This window comes from Gossypium hirsutum, chromosome A05 (genome assembly GCF_007990345.1).
Source record: "Gossypium hirsutum isolate 1008001.06 chromosome A05, Gossypium_hirsutum_v2.1, whole genome shotgun sequence".
Classification (NCBI taxonomy): Eukaryota; Viridiplantae; Streptophyta; class Magnoliopsida; order Malvales; family Malvaceae; genus Gossypium; species Gossypium hirsutum.
The window spans coordinates 3,260,922-3,281,313 of record NC_053428.1 but is presented as its reverse complement, the minus strand read 5'-3'; the positions used below and the strand labels follow the sequence as shown (position 1 = coordinate 3,281,313).

Below are 20,392 nucleotides of genomic sequence, written 5' to 3'. Positions count from 1 at the left end.
GCATTGAGGTGTTCCCTCAGATTAGGTTCAGTATTACTTGGTAGGCTACCTTGTGGTCGTTCGAAGATTAGTTTAGACAGCTGGCCTATCTGAGTTTCGAGTCCTTGAATCGATGCTTGTTGATTCTTAAGTGCTGTCTCGGTATTTTAGAAATGGGTTTCTAACACCGAGATGAATTTAGAAAGCATCTCTTCAAGGTTTGGTTTTTTCTCCTGTTGATAAGGTGGTTGTTGAAAACCCTGAGGATTTTGTGGCTTTGGATTTTCTTGACTTCCCCAGGAAAAATTGAGATGGTTCCTCCAACTTGCATTATAAGTATTACTGTTGTAATGGGCCAAATCTGCCCGGGCCCGTGTAAACACAAAACAAACAAAAACAAAACAAAAAAATACAAAAAATATATAAAGCCCAATACATGACCCAAAAGCCAAACTTAATATCCTAGCCCAATAAGCTCAATCCGGAACAGCCTAAAAAGCCCAAAAATTTGAACCAAATCAGAAACCCTAGGTCACCCCCATTTGTTTATTGCGCCGCAACAACAACCACTAAGGCCTCTCCGTACCTCCGTACGCAGCACCGCACGCCAGCTGGCCTTCACCGTACCTGCAAAAATGGACATCAAAAGCAACAGAAATGGACAAATATTGTATTTTTTTCTTTTCTTTTGTTTTCCCTTATTCGGCTATAAGAGAGCCAAAAGGAATCATCTTGTTGTACACACGCACAATACGCAATACACAAACATATTATGCACACTGACTATCAAAAGAAATCAAGTCGAAAGTTATTGGAAGGTGATTTCCAAATCTGTTTTTTTTTCTTTCTTTTTTTGTTTCTTGCGATTGGCTTGTAACTTAGGCATGGATACATGAAATGGATACCCGAATCGACGCCGATGAGAGCCCAAACATCTCAAAATATATAGATGTAGGTGAGGGTCGAATGGTACCAGGATACTGTTTAAATCTTCCAAGATTGTTTCATTTTTCGAAGAATACCATAGGATTCGAAATTTTTTTTAAAAAAGAAAAAAAAGGAAGCAAAGTTACCAGATCTCCGTGGTCACGGCCTCGGTTGGTGAAATCTGGTCGTTGTTCACGCCGTCGGCCATCGAATGGATGTTGGTTCGGCGGTTGCATGCTAAACTGACCCTAACAGAGCAGATTAAGGGTTCTTCTTTTTTAAAATAAAAAAAAAAAAGAAAAAGGGGGAGAACTGTAACAGTCCGATTTTGGGCCTAGTCAGAACAGTGGTTTCGGGACCACTATTTCGAGGCCATAGAAAATTATTTTAGTATTATTTTATGTGTTATAATATAATTTTATAAGTGCATGTAAATTTTGGTAAGTTAATTTTAGCAATTTCTAGTCCAATTTCGAAAAAGGACTAAATCGCGTAAAAGGTAAAAGTTGTGTTTTAATACCTAAAGGTGTTAAATTGCCTTGTATCTTAAATTGGGGGTATTTAAAGTGAAATTAGGCTGTTGAAAGTGTGATGGCCGGCCATGGGAGACAAAATTGTTGAAAAGTCAAAATTAGGTGAAATTTGGTCACCAATTTTGACTAGTTTTATTATTAACAAATCAAAAAGAAAAAGCTATCATTTTTCTCTTCTCCTTCACCGAAATATGCAGCAAAGAAAGGGCTTTGAAGCTGGAAAATTTCAGCAACATATTTCCCTTGCTTGTAAGTGATTTTAATGTCTTTGCTTGATGATTTTTACATTTTTGGAACCCCTAAAGCATGAGCTTTCATATGAGGGGTCTATTTTGCAAAATGATGAAGAGTCTAGGGTTTTTCCATGAGAGTAAATGTGTTGTTTTCTATGTTTTTATGGAAGATTATGAGTCCTAGTTGTCTAATAAACAACTTTTGTGAAAGAAATTGCATGAAAACACCTTAAAAAGGGCTAGATTGCTAAGTTATAAAATGAGTTGTAAATGTGTGAAATAGTTGAAATTATGAGTTGCTATAGTTATGAAAATGGTTCATCTAGACTCAAGGAGTAAATAAATGTGATAAAAATTATTTTACGAGCCTAGGGGTAATTTGGTAATTTTGGCAAAATATAGGGGCAAAATTGTAAAAATTTCCCAAGTGTGTCAATGGACTAATTTGATCAGTACATTGTTTTAATAAGTTTAATATGATATTTTAGATGATGAAAATCGAGATTTGGACCTAGAACGGAAAGAAATCGATTAAGGGATAATTACGTCTTTTTTTTTCACCTTTGTGGTATCGAGGTAAGTTCATGTGTAAATAAAGTAGCATAATTTTTATTTTTAAGTTATTGATGTTAAATATATGATATGCTGGTTTCTATCATGAAATATATGCTTTGTGGTTATTTTCGAATAAAATGCAAGTTATGTGTATTATTTGTTAAATATAAAGTGCTACCGAGTATTGGTTTCGGTATTTTACGGAAGATGGAAAGGAGATGTGTTCGAGGAAAATCCCGTTTGAACCTTAGGAATACATTAGGATACAAGTGACATGTCACTAGGATGGTTGAGCATCCGAACTCGTTGAGTTGAGTCCGAGTTCACTTATGGATGCGAATGTTCGAACTCGTTGAGTTGAGTCCGAGTTCGTGAGATGTAACTAGGCATCCGAGCTCGTTGAGTTGAGTCCGAGTTCACTTATGGATGCGAACGCCCGAGCTCGTTGAGTTGAGTCCGAGTTCACTTATGGGCGGGTTACATGGTAGCTTGGCTACATATGTGGCACTTATGTGCAAACTTTCCATGTATCCAAATTATATTCCGATGTGTTCAACGGGTAAAATTCTACTCAAATGGAGGAATACTCGAGATGAAAGGGACGTATTGGTAAATGTTGTGAAATGGATACTTTGAACAGGTATGTACTTAACCCTTGGGTTGAAAACTCGACATAACAACAATATGGTAAGATGATAAATGAAAACGTGATATGAATGTCTCGGTGATGATTATACAAACGATGTTGTATTAATTTTGTGAACAATGATCATGAATGAGTAATTTAGCCTTGACAGATTTGAGTTACTTCAGTAGTGTAACTTTAAAAATACACTAAAAATAGTAGAAAATGAGTTAGAGGCAGAATAAAATATGGGATTAAAGCTTAATGAGTCTATTTTCACATGAAAGAAACAGGGGAAGAAAAAGAATTCCATATTGTGTGATATTTGAATTCTTGTGAAATAGGGTCTGAATGAATTAGAGATCCCCTGTTCCGACTTTAGAAATTCACCAAAAATTGTACAAAAATTATTAAGAGTCATACCTTATATACAAAAATTATTAAGAGTCATACCTGACATGCATGGATTCCTTATTGAGTCTATTTTTAGGGGAAATAAACTCCATGGTCGTTGGAATTTTGTACAGGGAGAAATTCAGTTTGTAGTGCACAGGGGTAAGAGTGGTCATACCCTGAAACAGGGGAGACTTTAACTAATAAACTGTACTAATTGGCCCAACCAAAAATTCTAGAAAAAAATTAGTAAGTAGAAATATGAGTCTAGTTTCAATAGAAATATACAAGAACATTATTCGAGTCTTGTACTATGAGATAATTGAACTTTAGTACAAAAGGGTCGGAAGTGTCAGACAGTGAATCAGGGGTAACTTTGAGGAATAAACTGTACTATTTGGCTTAACCAAAAATTCTGAAAATTTTATGGAAGAAATGAAAATAAGTCTAGTTTTGAGGGAAAATTAACGGAACTTAATTCGGAGTTTCGTAGCTCCAGATATAAATAATTTAGTGACCGTTTCTCAGAAAGACAGCTTGTAGTGAACTTGAGAATATGTTGTAAACATTGATAAAACAAGTTAATGGGTGCTTATTGTTTTCATATGAACTTACTAAGGGAAAGCTTACCCCCCTCTTCTTTCCCATGTTTTCTAGAGTTTCCAGGTTAGCTCGGGTTGGAGGCCGTCAGAGATATTATCACACTGTCAAGCTAACGCTATTGGTGTAGTGATTTCAAGTACTTTGAGCCTATGGCATGTATAGGAGTTTAAATATTAGAGTATGTGATATGGCTTTAACCATATGTGTTGGCCTATTTTGATTATGGGGTTGTAAATCTATTTTAATTATGCATGCATGTGCTATGGTATTATGTGATGAGTTTATAATGATTATAGTATGAATGTGGTAAAGATGTGAGTAAAATCTATGATATCTATTGCATGTGAAATTGCCATAATCATGACATGTTAGGAATGTTTAAGTACCTAATTTTGCCACGTTGTATGTTATTGTATAAGTATGCGTGTATCTATTTTGAGTGTGACAAAATGGCTTGGAAAATAGCCTTGTATTTGTCCAGGTTTTTGGACACGGGTTTGGGACACGGGCATGTCCCTAGCACACGGGCGTGTGCTCTATACCCACACGGGCAAATGAAGTCTTGATACAAGAGATTTTTTAAGTTTTTCATGAGTTCTCGGTTGGGTCCCGAACCACTCCGGATGTATGTTTTGGGCCTCGTAAGCCCGTATATGGGACAGATTGTATGTGAAAATAAAAGTTTTTAATTATTTGAGATTTCATGGCCCTGTTTAGTATGAAAGTGCTAGTAAAAGTCAGGTAACACCTCGAATCCCGTCCCGGCATCGGATACGGGCGAAGGGTGTTACAAGAACAGAGCAAATTAAGGGTTCTTCTTTTTTTTAAAAAAAAAAAGAAAAAAAAAGGGAGCTTAAAGGTTATTGGCGTTTTGAAAGGCAAATAAATGAAAATGGGGGGTTTTAATATCAAGTTTAGAAAATTGTGCCATTCCAAAGGGTAAAGGCCTGCATGTTGATCGTTTGGCAGGCCAAATTCATGTGTGTTTGCTTAAATTGGGAGATTTGCACGCTGACCCCTCTCATTCACTCTGATGTTGGATTAGACCCTATTTGTACTTTAGTTGTTTTTTTAAATGGCATCTGGATTAAGAAATCATATCAATTTAGCCCACGCTTCTATGCAGTATTTTGGGATCTGGAATATTTCCAGATTTGGTCCCTGAGCATTCGCGTTAGTGGCGTGTTAGTCTTTTTTTTTATTTTAATGCTCTATTTTATTTACAAATTATCCCTTTAAATTTTATTCAGTTATAATTGAGTTTTTATTGATATAAATTACTACTTTAAATCTGTTTAATATTTTTTAGGTGTTAATTTATTTTAATAATTTTGCTTTGTTTCTAATTGGATAATTATTTTGGAGTTCTTTTATTATATTATTTATGCATTTAGTATAACATCTCATTTAAATATTTTGCATATATTTGTACATGCACCATTTTAATAGCTAAGCTGTTATTTTAGAAACTTCATTTTTTTTGTAATTATAAAATTATTATTTTTTTGAGTATATCTATATATATTATATTGTTTTGGTGTTTGCATAGTTTATTATTTTAAATGTTTTGATATAAGGATATGTATGATTTTTAGACCAACTTAAAATTTATATATTATTATTAACCTCATTCTTTTTATAAATCTATATGTACATATTTTTTTTATAAATCTATTTTGGGCCTCATGTTTTTGTCAGGTATTTTTTGTATCATATATTGTTACTATCATATATTTTGTTAACTTTTAAATAAATTCATGTTTAAAACATTTTACATGCAATTTGATTCAAATTTTCATTCTATAATATATGTTCCAAAAAATCATATAGCTATCTATGGCTTTCATGCAAATTTGTCAACATAAATATAGGTCTATTTATTCGTTATTATTTTAGAATCATTTTATAGCGCATTGGTTTCTAATTGCTATATTATTTTTATATCTTGTATTGGTTATTCTATATCATATGTTGTATATTATTGTGGCATGTTATCGTATGTATTGTTTTGCTTGAATGGTTGTTATATTATCATCTTTGTCCTGGTATGATTATTATTCTCCACACATTATTGCAATCGGATTACGCTTTAGGTTAGCTATTTTTAATTATTAGTTTGTTAGTTGATCGTATCTCACATATGTCAATTATCCCATCTCATCGTTTTCATTTGATTTTCGAAATGTGGTTTTATAAAACCCAAATTTTATGATTAATTTCGTCTTATTTCAAATCGAATTAATACGTCTTAAGCTAGCTCCATAATCATTCATTCAAAATTTCTTTAAAAACGAAGACGAGATTCGATGTTTGGCAATTCGTGGAATCGTGCCCTAACGTGTTGGGTTGCAATTTCGCGTTTGCTCAAAATAATCGAATATCACTTCGAAATTTCACTCATGCCTTTTAAAATTCTTCAAAACGAAGACGAGGTTCGATATTTAACAATTCGCGGAATCGTGCCCTAACGTATTGGGTTACAATTTTGCGTTTGCTCAAAATAATTGGGCTTCCCTTCAAAATTCCATTCATATCTTCTAATTTTTTTTAAACGAAGGCAATATTCGGCGTTTGACAATTCGAGAATCATGCTCTATCGTGCTGGGTTATGGTTTCTGGTTTGCTCAAAATGATCGAACATCCCTTTACATTCTCACTCATGTATATAAAAAAATATACCTAAAAACGAAGACGATGTTCAATATTTCGCGATTTGAGAATCGTGCCCTATCGTGCTGGGTTGTGTTTTTTCATTGGTTCGAAACAATTGAACATCCCTTCGGAATTTCACTCACATTTCCTAAAATCTTTCAAAATGAAGGCGATGTTCGATGTTTGGCAATTTAAGAATCGAGCCCTATTGTGTTGGGTTGCGCTTTCTTATTTGTCCAAAATAATCGAATATCTCCTTGAATTTCACTTATATTCTCTAAGGTGAGGCAATGTTCGATGTTTGGAAATTCGAGGGATCGTGCCCTACTGTGCTGGGTTTCAGTTTTTCGTTGGACCAAATAGTTGAGCATCCTCTTGTTAATTTCAAATTATAAATTTTTCGGACGTCGAAACAAAAAGATTTTTGACAATCAACTCGGGTTATTCAACTTTTATTAAAAGGAGCCACATTTCGAAAAATATTTTTTAGACATAAGGACAGTATTTAATTGATTTGGTACCAATTTTGGGCGTAGTGAGGGTGCTAATCCTTCCTCATGCGTAACCGACTCCCGAGCCCATTTTTCTAAAATTTTCGTAGACCAGAGTCATTGTTTTAGTAAATCGCAAATCTTTTATTAAAATAACCAAATTTTTAGGTGATCCGATCACACCCAAAACAAAAAGATCGGTGGCGACTCCATATGTTTTGTTTTTCAAAAGTCGATTTCCTCCCCTTTTTTTAAAAAAAAAATATAAAATTTTTAATTCGAAGGATGGTTTCGACAGCTTGGCGACTCCACTGGGGACTTGAGAGTCGAGCCATGAAAATCAATTATTTACTGTCCTTTTGTCAAAAACCGAAAATGAATTTTAAAAATCATGTATCTTTCGATTGCATTCGATTGTATGATTGTTTTGGTGCGGGTCTTGTATAATAGTACTGCATTTCATTGCATGACCACCGTGGTCACACCTTCTAAGTGGGAGTAAGAAACTACACTTTCGTGAGGTTTTCACCTCTGCATGGGCTAGTGGATTGCTTCCGGGGTACATCCGTACCTATGATTTCGTGAGATTTTCATCTCCGCATAGTCATAGGGAAATGTATCCCCCCGAACCGAACTCGATCTACATGAGCCTATAATGGGTGAGGATCGAGGAATCTGCTGGTTCGGGTACCCTTACTCTAGAACCAAGCAACAATAGAGAGACCTAGGAGCTTACCCTAGGTAGAGCCACTCTGAACCCCTAGTGATCACCCGATTAGGTACTTTGTTGGTTGTTTATTTCTGTACTAACGTGTTTTGTTTGTTCATGATTGCATTGCATTACATCATCATAGAAATGAGGTGTTGATTCATATTCAATTGCTAAATAGAACAATTTGTCATAAGAAAACAAATTTCTTAATAACGCGGATTACAATACGGTTGTCCGAATTTGGTCCAAGTGAACACGACAGAAGAAGGCTAACTGTTCGTGGAGGAAAACAAAACTTTACCTAAGGATTCAAGCTGATAAAGATTATCCAAAAGCCATCGCATCCCGACTTTCTTAAAGGAGCTAATTAACATTGCAATGATAGTAATTCGTGGCCTGGATCAAGCAAAATGAGCCAGTAGAGGCATGCATTGGAAGCTTGCGAGATTTGACTTTCACGAAGAAAGGGGATCAGTACCTTCGCCTCGAATATGAAAGCAAGGCCGTATACATAATTCGTTTTATGAAAAAGAATTTGTTTTATAGAAAAGTTGTTCTAGGGGAATTGAATTCAAAATCAACATCTTCCTTTCCTTTGCATTCATTCCATGCATTTACATTGCATTGCATTGCATTGCATCATTTGCATTAAATTTCCCAAAAGGACCCTAATTAGGTAAAGTTATTTTAGAACCGACAAAAGATATGGACCAAAGGTTGGAGAGAATGGAGCAAAGGCAAATACAGATGCAAGAGCAGTTGATCGAAATTCAACAAGATATGCGAGAAATGCTAGAACTCCAAAGAAATATGATGGGCCAGGTAACCCATTTACTGGCCGGAGAATTCAAAAAAGGAGTGGCCAAGTGGTCAATGGTGGGGATGATGTTGAAGAGATCATTTACTCCCCAGGCTTTACCCCAATAAGCGTCCCGACCTAACCAGACATGCAAGGGGTACCCGCTGTTATCGGACACCAATATCAGACGGATACATCAACACTGATGAGTTTCTCGATGGGTTCAGGTTTTAACCCGAAAGATGATCAAGCCAAGCCAGTTGCTCTGGCAGAAACAAAAGTAAGGGGAGAGCAGACTTTAACGGCCCCGAAAAAGAAAGAAAAGAAGGCAAATAGTACAAGTAGGTATAACATGGGTCGTTCAGAGCCGATTATAGCAGGCCGACCAAGGTCAGTAGCTACCAGCCATCAGGCCTCCTCAAGGCAAGAACTCAATCGAAAATCGAACTCAGAAAAACCCCAATACACGCTCATTCCAATCACATACGGAGAGTTGTACCGCGTTCTGTTTGACACACGTGTTGTATCCCCTTTTTACATAAAACCAATACAACCTCCGTACCCTAAATGGTATGACGCAAGCAGCCGATGTGAATACCATGCGGGAATCACGGGCATTCTATCGAAAACTGTATCGCTTTTAAGAAGCTAATCGAAAGATTTATTAAATTGGGTATTGTGGAATTTGATGGTCCCTTTGGAGCAGGAAATCAGTTATCCAACCTTTCTGTTAAAGAGGCGAATGTTATGAGTTCCATGCTGGATTGGGGCACGAGATTTAAGGGTGCATCGAGCTCGGGACTCTAATGCAAGACCTGGTATTGGGGAACCCGACCATCAACGATGTATCAGAAGAGGGAACCCGGAAGTAGACTTTTCCAAGCTTCTGTCTTTACGTACTTAGGGTGTTTTGAACAGTAGGACTGTGAAAAGGATCTTTGTATTTTTTAGAGCTAATCTAGAGTAATATTCAAAACACACTTGTTGTTTTAAGCCTAGAAGCAACAAGAATCCTTTTGTGAAATAGGCTTATATCTAAAATCTTTATTTCAATGAAATACATGTTTGAGTAAATATTCTTTTATTCTTTCTATTTTATATGTCTATTCTTAGATTCTTTCATTCATGATCATACCATACAAATAATCATTTATAGAATCATTTATTCTTTGAAATATGCCTTCGTACCTCTAACAGGTCTCCAGTTATCAATGACGTGAGCGACGCTGTCATTAATTCCGAGTCTTTTTTAGCAAGATATGTGTCTAGAGGGATCTCAGGACCTTGAAGATGACAGAGATTGTGACTTATTTCCTGATTTGTTAAGGACGGTAGAACAAGATGAAAAAACTGATCCTACTTTACAAAGGGTTAATGGACATTGTGAACAAAGGCAAAGATTCAAACCAGAGTCACCACATGGACAAAATGAATTGTCTTTGAGTTACTTCAAGAAATTCAAAGATGTTTTCACATGATCATGTCGAGATATATTTGAGATATTAAGATCCGTGGATGATACAAAATGTCTATACAGTGCCAAAAGGACACATGTTAAAGGTTTCATGGTAGCTACCCTAATCATAAGGTTTAGATATTGTTGATCCACCATGGAAGAGGATTACATTGGTTAAAGCCACATTCATTTCTTCACAAATTTTCCCTATACGAGGCAACGATGTTATTAGGCCATTCTCATCAATTCATCTTGGCAGTCACGAAGGGGGTGAGGGTCACTTCATGTGTCAATAATTACAAGATTAATAGTCGTCAAATTTCAAATTTCAAAAAAAAAAGGAAAAGAAAAAAGAGAAGAAAGAAAAAGAGAAGCGGTTGCTGACAAGTAATGTCAAAAAGGATTATCTTCAAATACATTTGCACAATGTCAAAAGTTTGCAATTTGTTCAAGGATCAGGCACCATATTACAGCGCAGTAAAGGCATCCAAAAAGAAAGACAAAAAGTTCAAAAATATATAAAAAAAAAGAAAAAAAAGAAAAGAAAAGGGAAAATCAAACAATAGAACAAAAAGCCATAGTGAAAAATGACCGAGTCTTGTAAATATTGGCATAAAGAAGTTATCATTTACCCTCTATATTTGTCAAACGTTGGCCAGAACCTTCGCCGGGGCAATACATTGTTCGATGGATTTTGAAAGAAAGATTTCTTTTGGTCAAGTCTTAGCTGAAGTTGGATTAGGCAGAATAGATTTAACCCCGATATGATCAGTTGAATTTGAAGAAAGGAGATTGAAAGCCATATGACATGGCCCAATGTACCAGAAATGAATGATGCAAGCTTACATCGGAAAGGTTCTTCCTAGAGGATTCCATAAGGGAGACCTGGTATTGAAAAGTTCCTTCAAGGAAAGTGAAAGGCCACGGCGAAAACCCTCAAATGATACTCTGAGATCTTAAAAAAATAATAAAATAAAAAATAAAAAAGAAAGAAAGAAAGAAAAGGAAAGGCCACAGCGAAAACCCTCAAATGATACTCTTAGATCTTCAAAAAATAATAAAATAAAAAATAAAAAAAAGAGAAAGAAAGAAAGAAAGAAAAAGAGAGGCCAAAGTGAAAACCCGCAAAGGGCGCCTTGAGACTAAGGGGGATTTGAGTTGAAAACCCGAAAGAGCGGCTCAAATTTGGATCAAAGTGAGGCATACAGTAGTCCTGCTATATCTGAATTAACAATAAAAAAGTATGCTACATCTTGGGGCATCGACAAAGTGCCGCGGATCCCCTAAACACATATTGAGATCAGAAAGGTCCTCAAGAAGTTAGTACAGAGAAGCTCAAGCTGCGATATTTGGGACACCTAGTTTCTATTTTGCTCATTTTGAATTTGTTATCTTTGATTGCCTTATTCTTTTCAAGATACATCCCAATAAATTTCCTTCTTATTGCATCGTTATCTTTGATTAACCCATTCATGTTGAGTTAATTGCTTTCTTGTTGCATTTGCAATCTTTGATTAACTTATTTGCTTCGAGCTGTGCTCTTACCCAATTTCCTTCTTGTCCATTGTTTTGATATTTTTCGAGCATGTTGCATTGAAGTAAAGATTAATGGACCAATAATACTTTCATAAAAGAAGTCTTGTATATTACTCGAGAGGCTTCTAAATAGTACAAGAACCTAAAACAAGACTGTTGTTGAGAACCCACCAAACCTAAGGGTTGGAAATGTTTGAGAAGGAGGAGTCTAAATTATGGCTATCTCTTCGGATTTTTTATCAAACGTATCGGTTGAATGAAGAGGCAAGATATTTCATCGGTGATACAACCTTGACAAATGACGAGCAATGTCAACCCAAGTGTAAAAGGGGGATTGTTATCAGGAAAAGAAAAATGATATTCCGCATTCACATGAATATCAGACATGCACACAGGGTCATTATACCCGAAGGATGATCAAATTGATCCTATACCCTGAGTTGCAGTGGGTTGGATAAGCAAAAATTCAATAAAATTTCAGTAGGGCAAGCTTGCCGAGCAAATTGAGAGTGTTTCTTTGGGTTTTCTGTCAGGAATACCAGCTGAACAAGGTGGCCGCGTAATACGTCAGTGATAATGTCCTGATGAACGAGCAATAATACCTAGGTCTTTTTCATTTCCATATCATTCATAACACATCTAGTTAGAAGCATTCGATTCATTTCAATCATAGCATTCCAATTATTTGACACAAACATCACATCTAGTTAGGAACAATTGATTCATGTTGATCATGGCATCCTAATTATTCGGCATAAGCATGGGCCTATGAGGCTAAAATTTTAGATCTTGTTTCCCTGAAATTGAAGTGAAGTAGATCGAAGACGGCGAATCTGAGCTTCCTAAAGTTGCAGTGAAGCAGATTTAAGCCACCAACCTAGCTCCCTAAAGTTGTAGTGGAGTAGGCTAAATTTTCAGATCTCGTTTCCCTGAAGTTGCAGTGAAACAGATCGAAGACGGCGAATCTGAGCTTCCTGAAGTTGCAGTGAAGCAGATTTAAGCCACCAACCTAGCTCCCTAAAGTTGTAGTAGAGTAGGCTAAAATTTTAGATATTGTTTTCCTGAAGTTGCAGTGAAACAGATCGAAGACGGTGAATCTGAGCTTCCTGAAGTTGCAGTGAAGCAGATTTAAGCCACCATCCTAGCTTCCTAAGGTTGTAGTGGAGTAGGCTAAAATTTCAGATCTTGTTTTCCTGAAGTTACAGTGAAACAAATCGAAGACGGCGAATCTGAGCTTCCTGAAGTTGCAGTGAAGCAGATTTAAGCCACCATCCTAACTTCCTAAGGTTGTAGTGGAGTAGGCTGAAGATTATAGATCTTGTTTCCCTGAGATTGCAGTGGGGCAGATCGAAGACGGCGAATCTAGGCTTCCTGATGATGCAGCGAAGCAGATTTAAGCATCCTAGCTCCCTAAGGTTGTAGTGGAGTAGGCTGAAGATTATAGATCTTGTTTCCCTGAGATTGCAGTGGGGCAGATTGAAGACGGCGAATCTAGGCTTCCTGATGTTGCAGTAAAGCAGATTTAAGTAAGTCCTAGCTCTCTAAAGTTGTAGTGGAGTAGGCTGAGGATTGTAGACCTCGTCTTCCTGAAGTTGCAGTGAGGCAAATCAAAGACGATAAATCTTGGCTTCTTGAAGATGCAGCGAAGCATATTTAAGCAAGTACTAGCTCTATAAAGTTGTAGTGAAGTGGGCTAAAGATTGTAGGTCTTATCTTCTCGAAGTCGCGATAGAACAGATCAAGCTAATTACAGAAGAATAGATTAAAGCAACTAGCCTCAAGTAGCCGCAGTGGAGTAGATCAAAGCAACAGTTCTTACACCTTTAGAAATGCAATGGGGCCACTTGAAGAAGAGAAGCACCAAAGAGGTCAAGATCCTGGAAGACCAGATAGATTTGGCGTCTCTGTAGTAGCGGAGAGCAAATCGAAGATAGCAGATTTGGCGTCTCTGTAGTGGCGGAGAGCAAATCGAAGATAACAGATTTGGCGTCTCTGTATTGGCGGAGAGTAGATCGAAGATAGCAGACTTGGCATCTCTGTATCGTTGGAGGGCAGATCGAAGATAGCAGATTTGGCGTCTCTGTATTGTCAGAGGGTAGATCGAAGATAACAAATCTGGCATATCTGTAGTGGCGGAGAGCAGATCGAATATAATAGATTTGGCGTCTCTGTATTGGAGGAGAGCAGATCGAAGATAGCAGATTTGGTGTCTCTGTATTGGCGGAAAGCAGATCGAAGATAGTAGATTTGGCGTCTCTGTAGTGGCGGAGAGCAGATCGAATATAATAGATTTGGCGTCTCTGTATCATTGGAGGGCAGATCGAAGATAGTAGATTTGGCGTCTCTGTATTGGCGGAGAGCAGATCGAAGATAGCAGATTTGGCGTCTCTGTGTTGGCGGAGAGGAGATCGAAGATAGCAGATTTGGCGTCTCTGTGTTGGCGAAGAGCAGATCGAAGATAGTAGATTTGGCGTCTCTGTATTGGCGGAGAGCAGATCGAAGATAGCAGATTTGGCGTCTCTATATTGGCGGAGAGCAGATAGAAGATAGTTGATTTGGCGTCTCTGTATCGTCAGAGGGCAGATCGAAGATAGCAGATTTGGCATCTTTGTATTGTCAGAGGGCAGATCGAAGATAGCAGATTTGGCGTCTCTGTATTGGCGGAGAGCAGATCGAAGATAGTAGATTTGGCGTCTCTGTATCGTTAGAGAGCAGATCGAAGATAGTAGATTTGGTGTCTCTGTATTGTCGGAGAGCAGATCGAAGATGACAGATTTGGCGTCTCTGTATTGGCAGAGGGCAGATCGAAGATAGCAGATTTGGCGTCTCTGTGTTGACAGAGAGCAAATTGAAGATGACAGATTTGACATCTCTGTATTGGCAGAGAACAGATCGAAAATAACAGATTGGTGTTCCTGAGTTTTCATGAAGCAAGTTGAAGATAGCCAATTTGACCCTCCTGAAGACATCAGAATACTTTTGGAGAAGATGAGGATCAACATTTTGAGACTTAGCCAGACCGGGTAAATTTGGTCCTTTTTATAGTCTTTGCTCCATTCTCGTTACACGACAATAAGCAAAGAGGGGCAGCTGTAATGGGCCAAATCTGCCCGGGCCCGTGTAAACACAAAACAAACAAAAACAAAACAAAAAATACAAAAAATATATAAAGCCCAATACATGACCCAAAAGCCAAACTTAATATCCTAGCCCAATAAGCCCAATCCGGAACAGCCCAAAAAGCCCAAAAATTTGAACCAAATCAGAAACCCTAGGTCACCCCCATTTGTTTTTTGCGCCACAACAACAACCACTAAGGCCTCTCCGTACCTCTGTACGCAGCACCGCACGCCAACTGGCCTTCACCGTACCTGCAAAAATGGACATCAAAAGTAACAGAAATGGACAAATATTGTATTTTCTTTTCTTTTCTTTTGTTTTCCCTTATTCGGCTATAAGAGAGCCAAAAGGAATCATCTTGTTGTACACACGCACAATACGAAATACACAAACATATTATGCACACTGACTATCAAAAGAAATCAAGTCGAAAGTTATTGGAAGGTGATTTCCAAATCTGTTTTTTCTTTCTTTTTTTGTTTCTTGCGATTGGCTTGCAACTTAGGCATGGATACATGAAGTGGATACCCGAATCGACGCCGATGAGAGCCCAAACATCTCAAAATATATAGATGTGGGCGAGGGTCGAATGGTACCAGAATACTGTTTAAATCTTCCAAGATTGTTTCATTTTTCGAAGAATACCATAGGATTCGAAATTTTTTTTAAAAAAGAAAAAAAAGGAAGCAAAGTTACCAGATCTCCGTGGTCACGGCCTCGGTTGGCGAAATCTAGTCGTTGTTCACGCCGTCGGCCATCGAATGGATGTTGGTTCGGTGGTTGCATGCTGAACTGACCCTAACAGAGCAGATTAAGGGTTCTTTTTTAAAATAAAAAAAAAGGAAAAAGGGGGAGAACAGAGCAGATTAAGGATTCTTTTTTTTTTAAAAAAAAAAAAGAAAAAAAATGGAGCTTAAAGGTTATTGGCGTTCTGAAAGGCAAATAAATGAAAATGGGGGGTTTTAATATCAAGTTTAGAAAATTGTGCCATTCCAAAGGGTAAAGGCCTGCATGTTGACCGTTTAGCAGGCCAAATTCATGTGTGTTTGTTTAAATTGGGAGATTTGCACGCTGACCCCTCTCATTCACTCTAATGTTGGATTAGGCCCTATTTGTACTTTAGTTGTTTTTTTTAAATGGCATCTGGATTAAGAAATCATATCAATTTAGCCCACGCTTCTATGCAGTATTTTGGGATTTGGAATATTTCCAGATTTGGTCCCTGAGCATTCGCGTTAGTGGCGTGTTAGTCTTTTTTTTATTTTAATGCTCTATTTTATTTACAAATTATCCCTTTAAATTTTATTCAGTTATAATTGAGTTTTTATTGATATAAATTACTACTTTAAATCTGTTTAATATTTTTTAGGTGTTAATTTATTTTAATAATTTTGCTTTGTTTCTAATTGGATAATTATTTTGGAGTTCTTTTATTATATTATTTATGCATTTAGTATAACATCTCATTTAAATATTTTGCATATATTTGTACATGCACCATTTTAATAGCTAAGCTGTTATTTTAGAAACTTCATTTTTTTGTAATTATAAAATTATTATTTTTTTGAGTATATCTATATATATTATATTGTTTTGGTGTTTGTATAGTTTCTTATTTTAAATGTTTTGATATAAGAATATGTATGATTTTTAGACCAACTTAAAATTTATATATTATTATTAACCTCATTCTTTTTATAAATCTATATGTACATATTTTTTTTATAAATCTATTTTGGGCCTCATGTTTTTGTCAGGTATTTTTTGTATCATATATTTTTACTATCATATATTTTGTTAACTTTTAAATAAATTCATGTTTAAAACATTTTACATGCAATTTGATTCAAATTTTCATTCTATAATATATGTTCCAAAAAATCATATAGCTATCTATGGCTTTCATGCAAATTTGTCAACATAAATATAGGTCCATTTATTCATTATTATTTTAGAATCATTTTATAGCTCATTGGTTTCTAATTGCTATATTATTTTTATATCTTTTATTGGTTATTCTATATCATATGTTGTATATTATTGTGGCATGTTATCGTATGTATTGCTTTGCTTGAATGGTTGTTATATTATCATCTTTGTCCTGGTATGATTATTATTCTCCACACATTATTGCAATCGGATTACGCTTTAGGTTAGCTATTTTTAATTATTAGTTTGTTAGTTGATCGTATCTCACATATGTCAATTATCCCATCTCACCGTTTTCATTTGATTTTCGAAATGTGGTTTTATAAAACCCAAATTTTATGATTAATTTCGTCTTATTTCAAATCGAATTAATACGTCTTAAGCTAGCTCCATAATCATTCATTCAAAAATTCTTTAAAAACGAAGACGAGATTCGATGTTTGGCAATTCGTGGAATCGTGCCCTAACGTGTTGGGTTACAATTTCGCGTTTGCTCAAAATAATCGAATATCATTTCGAAATTTCACTCACGCCTTTTAAAATTCTTCAAAACGAAGACGAGGTTCGATATTTAGCAATTCGCGGAATCGTGCCCTAACGTGTTGGGTTACAATTTTGCGTTTGCTCAAAATAATTGGGCTTCCCTTCAAAATTCCATTCATATCTTCTAATTTTTTTTAAACGAAGGCAATATTCGGCGTTTGACAATTCGAGAATCATGCTCTATCGTGCTGGGTTATGGTTCCTGGTTTGCTCAAAATGATTGAACATCCCTTTACATTCTCACTCATGTATATAAAAAATATACCTAAAAACGAAGACGATGTTCAATATTTCGCGATTTGAGAATCGTGCCCTATCGTGCTGGGTTGTGTTTTTTCATTGTTTCGAAACAATTGAACATCCCTTCGGAATTTCACTCACATTTCCTAAAATCTTTCAAAATGAAGGCGATGTTCGATGTTTGGCAATTTAAGAATCGAGCCCTATCGTGTTGGGTTGCGCTTTCTTATTTGTCCAAAATAATCGAATATCTCCTTGGAATTTCACTTATATTCTCTAAGGTGAGGCAATGTTCGATGTTTGGAAATTCGAGGGATCGTGCCCTACTGTGCTGGGTTTCAGTTTTTCGTTGGACCAAATAGTTGAGCATCCTCTTGTTAATTTCAAATTATAAATTTTTCGGATGTCGAAACAAAAAGATTTTTGACAATCAACTCGGGTTATTCAACTTTTATTAAAAGGAGCCACATTCCGAAAAACATTTTTTTAGACATAAGGACAGTATTTAATTGATTTGGTACCAATTTTGGGCGTAGTGAGGGTGCTAATCCTTCCTCATGCGTAACCGACTCCCGAGCCCATTTTTGTAAAATTTTCGTAGACCAGAGTCATTATTTTAGTAAATCGCAAATCTTTTATTAAAATAACCAAATTTTTAGGTGATCCGATCACACCCAAAACAAAAAGATCGGTGGCGACTCCATATGTTTTGTTTTTCAAAAGTCGATTTCCCCCCTTTTTTTAAAAAAATATAAAATTTTTAATTTGAAGGATGGTTTTGACAACTGTATAGGTTATTTTGAGATCTAAAGTTATTATTACCCATATAGTTGACTTGTTCTTCTTCAGTTGTAGGATTGAAGGATTGGTATTCTGTATGCACACCTCCTTCGCTTGAGTCATACTCATTACTGGATGTACCTGCGTAGAACCAAATAAACTGTCAATCTTGTTATTGAGAAGTTCTACATGATTAGAGAGCATGATGACTGAATCGATGTTATAAACACCGGCTGTTTATTTGTTGGCTTTGTCCTCATAACTTGCCGCTGATAGTTATTCAGTGACATCTCATCTATAAATTCATAGGCATCTTCCGGTGTTTTATTGTTGATGGTTCCGCCAGTAGCTGCGTCAATCATTTGTCTTGTCGAGGGATTCACACCATTGTAGAACGTTTGAACTTGCAGCCAAAGCGGTAACCCATGGTGAGGGCACCTTCTCAGTAAGTCCTTGTATCTCTCCCATGCATCGTAAAGTGTTTCTAAATCCATCTACACAAAAGAAGAGATATCATTACGTAATTTAGCCGTTTTAGTTGGTGGAAAATATTTTAGTAAAAATTTCTCGGTCATTTGTTCTCAAGTAGTGATAGACCCTCGTGGTAATGAGTTTAACCACTGTTTAGCTTTGTTTCTCAGTGAAAAGGGAAATAACCGAAGACGAATGGCATCATCAGAAACGCCATTAATTTTGAATGTATCGCAAAATTTAAGAAATTCGCCAAGTGCGTGTTGGGATCCTCATCCTGCAAACCATCAAACTGAACAAACTGCTGTATCATCTGAATTGTGTTAGGTTTTAGTTCAAAATTATTCAAAGCAATAGCAGGTCTAACTATACTAGACTCAGTTCCTGTTAAAGAAGGTTTAGCATAGTCATACATAGTACGTGGAGCAGGATTTTGATTAGCTGCAATTGCAAGAGGTAGCTGATCGCTTGGATTTTTGGCCATCTCTTTGGTTGAGGTTTGAGTATCGTCTTCTCGCTCGTTCTCTGTGTAGTGTAAACTACGCCTTATTTCTCTTACATTTCTACGAACTGTGCGATCGATTTCTTCGTAAAAAAGTAATGGTCTTGATGGGTTTCTTCTAGTTATAAACTATAAAAACCTGCCAAGAGAGAGAAAAAGTAAATTAATAAATAATAAGCTAAAATAAAATTGTAAGAAAAATAAATGGCTAAAGTAATAAAAATTTAGTGTTCCTAATATTTCAGTTCCAGACAACAGCACCAAAAACTTGATCGCGTGATTCGTAACAAGTAATAAATATTTATAATAAAGATCAAACCTAGACTAACTATTATCACGACGAAAAGGCAAGCGCACCTATCGAACAATAGTATAGTAACGGCAAGACCGGGATATCGTACCTAAGGGAACCAAAAGTACTAGCAATAACTATCTTTTTATTATCTAACCTAGAAATAAAAGGGTTTGTTTATTAAACTAATTATCTAAACTAATTAACTAATTTAATTAAAGCAAAGAGAAAATTTGGAAAAAGACTTGAAGAGAAGCAATTGAGAAAGACGACACCTAAAGGAGGAATCCTCTTAGATTTCACTTGTTATCTGACTCTGAACCGGACGATTTATTCACTTGACTTGATCCGTGAGACTCCCTAACCTATGTTATTTTCCCTTTCGAGACTAATAACGTCTAACCCTCAGTTGAATTAATCGAAATCTCTTTCTTAATTAAAGCCCCTAGGGAAGCAGTAAATCACTCTATGGACTCCCATATTAGGTTTCACCCTAATCCGGTAAAATCTCGTAACCCTATTTCTAGGCGTTCGATTAACTCCGCTTAATTATGCCAAATCTACTCTTAGGCAGAGTCTATTCCTCCTCTGCATAAGCACATCAAATCATGAATTAATACCCGGAATATTAACTCAAGCATTAAGAACACATAATTAAAAACAAATCAAGTATTTATCATACAGTTCAGATAATAATAACAAGATCCATCATAGGTTTTATCCCCCTTAGGTATCTAAGGGGTTTAGTTCATAATAAAATAAGAGTACATCTCAAAAGTATGAAAATAACAAATCATAAAGAAAACTCTAAAACCCCCGAAGGAATTCTGAGAGAGATCTTCAGTCTTGGTGTAGCTCCGGCTTTTGAGATGGATCATCTGACTTCCTTCAAGTAATTCCCGGCGTGTGGTTCTGTATTCCAGAAAAGTTCTGGAAAGAGCGGCCTCCTTCTAGGTCACACTTAAGGTGTTTATATAGGCTTTGGGTTGGCTTTCTTCCTCCCTAAGTACCCTTTTCCGTG

At 36.2% G+C, this 20,392-nt stretch overlaps 1 non-coding gene across 1 annotated transcript; it reads left to right on the top strand.

The window, feature by feature from the left end:
- Positions 1-18,526: 18,526 nt before the first annotated feature.
- On the top strand, positions 18,527-18,633 carry LOC121229933 (small nucleolar RNA R71). The gene has a single exon (XR_005927884.1). It is a non-coding gene; the product is annotated as a small nucleolar RNA R71 (small nucleolar RNA).
- The last annotated feature ends 1,759 nt before the right edge of the window (positions 18,634-20,392 follow it).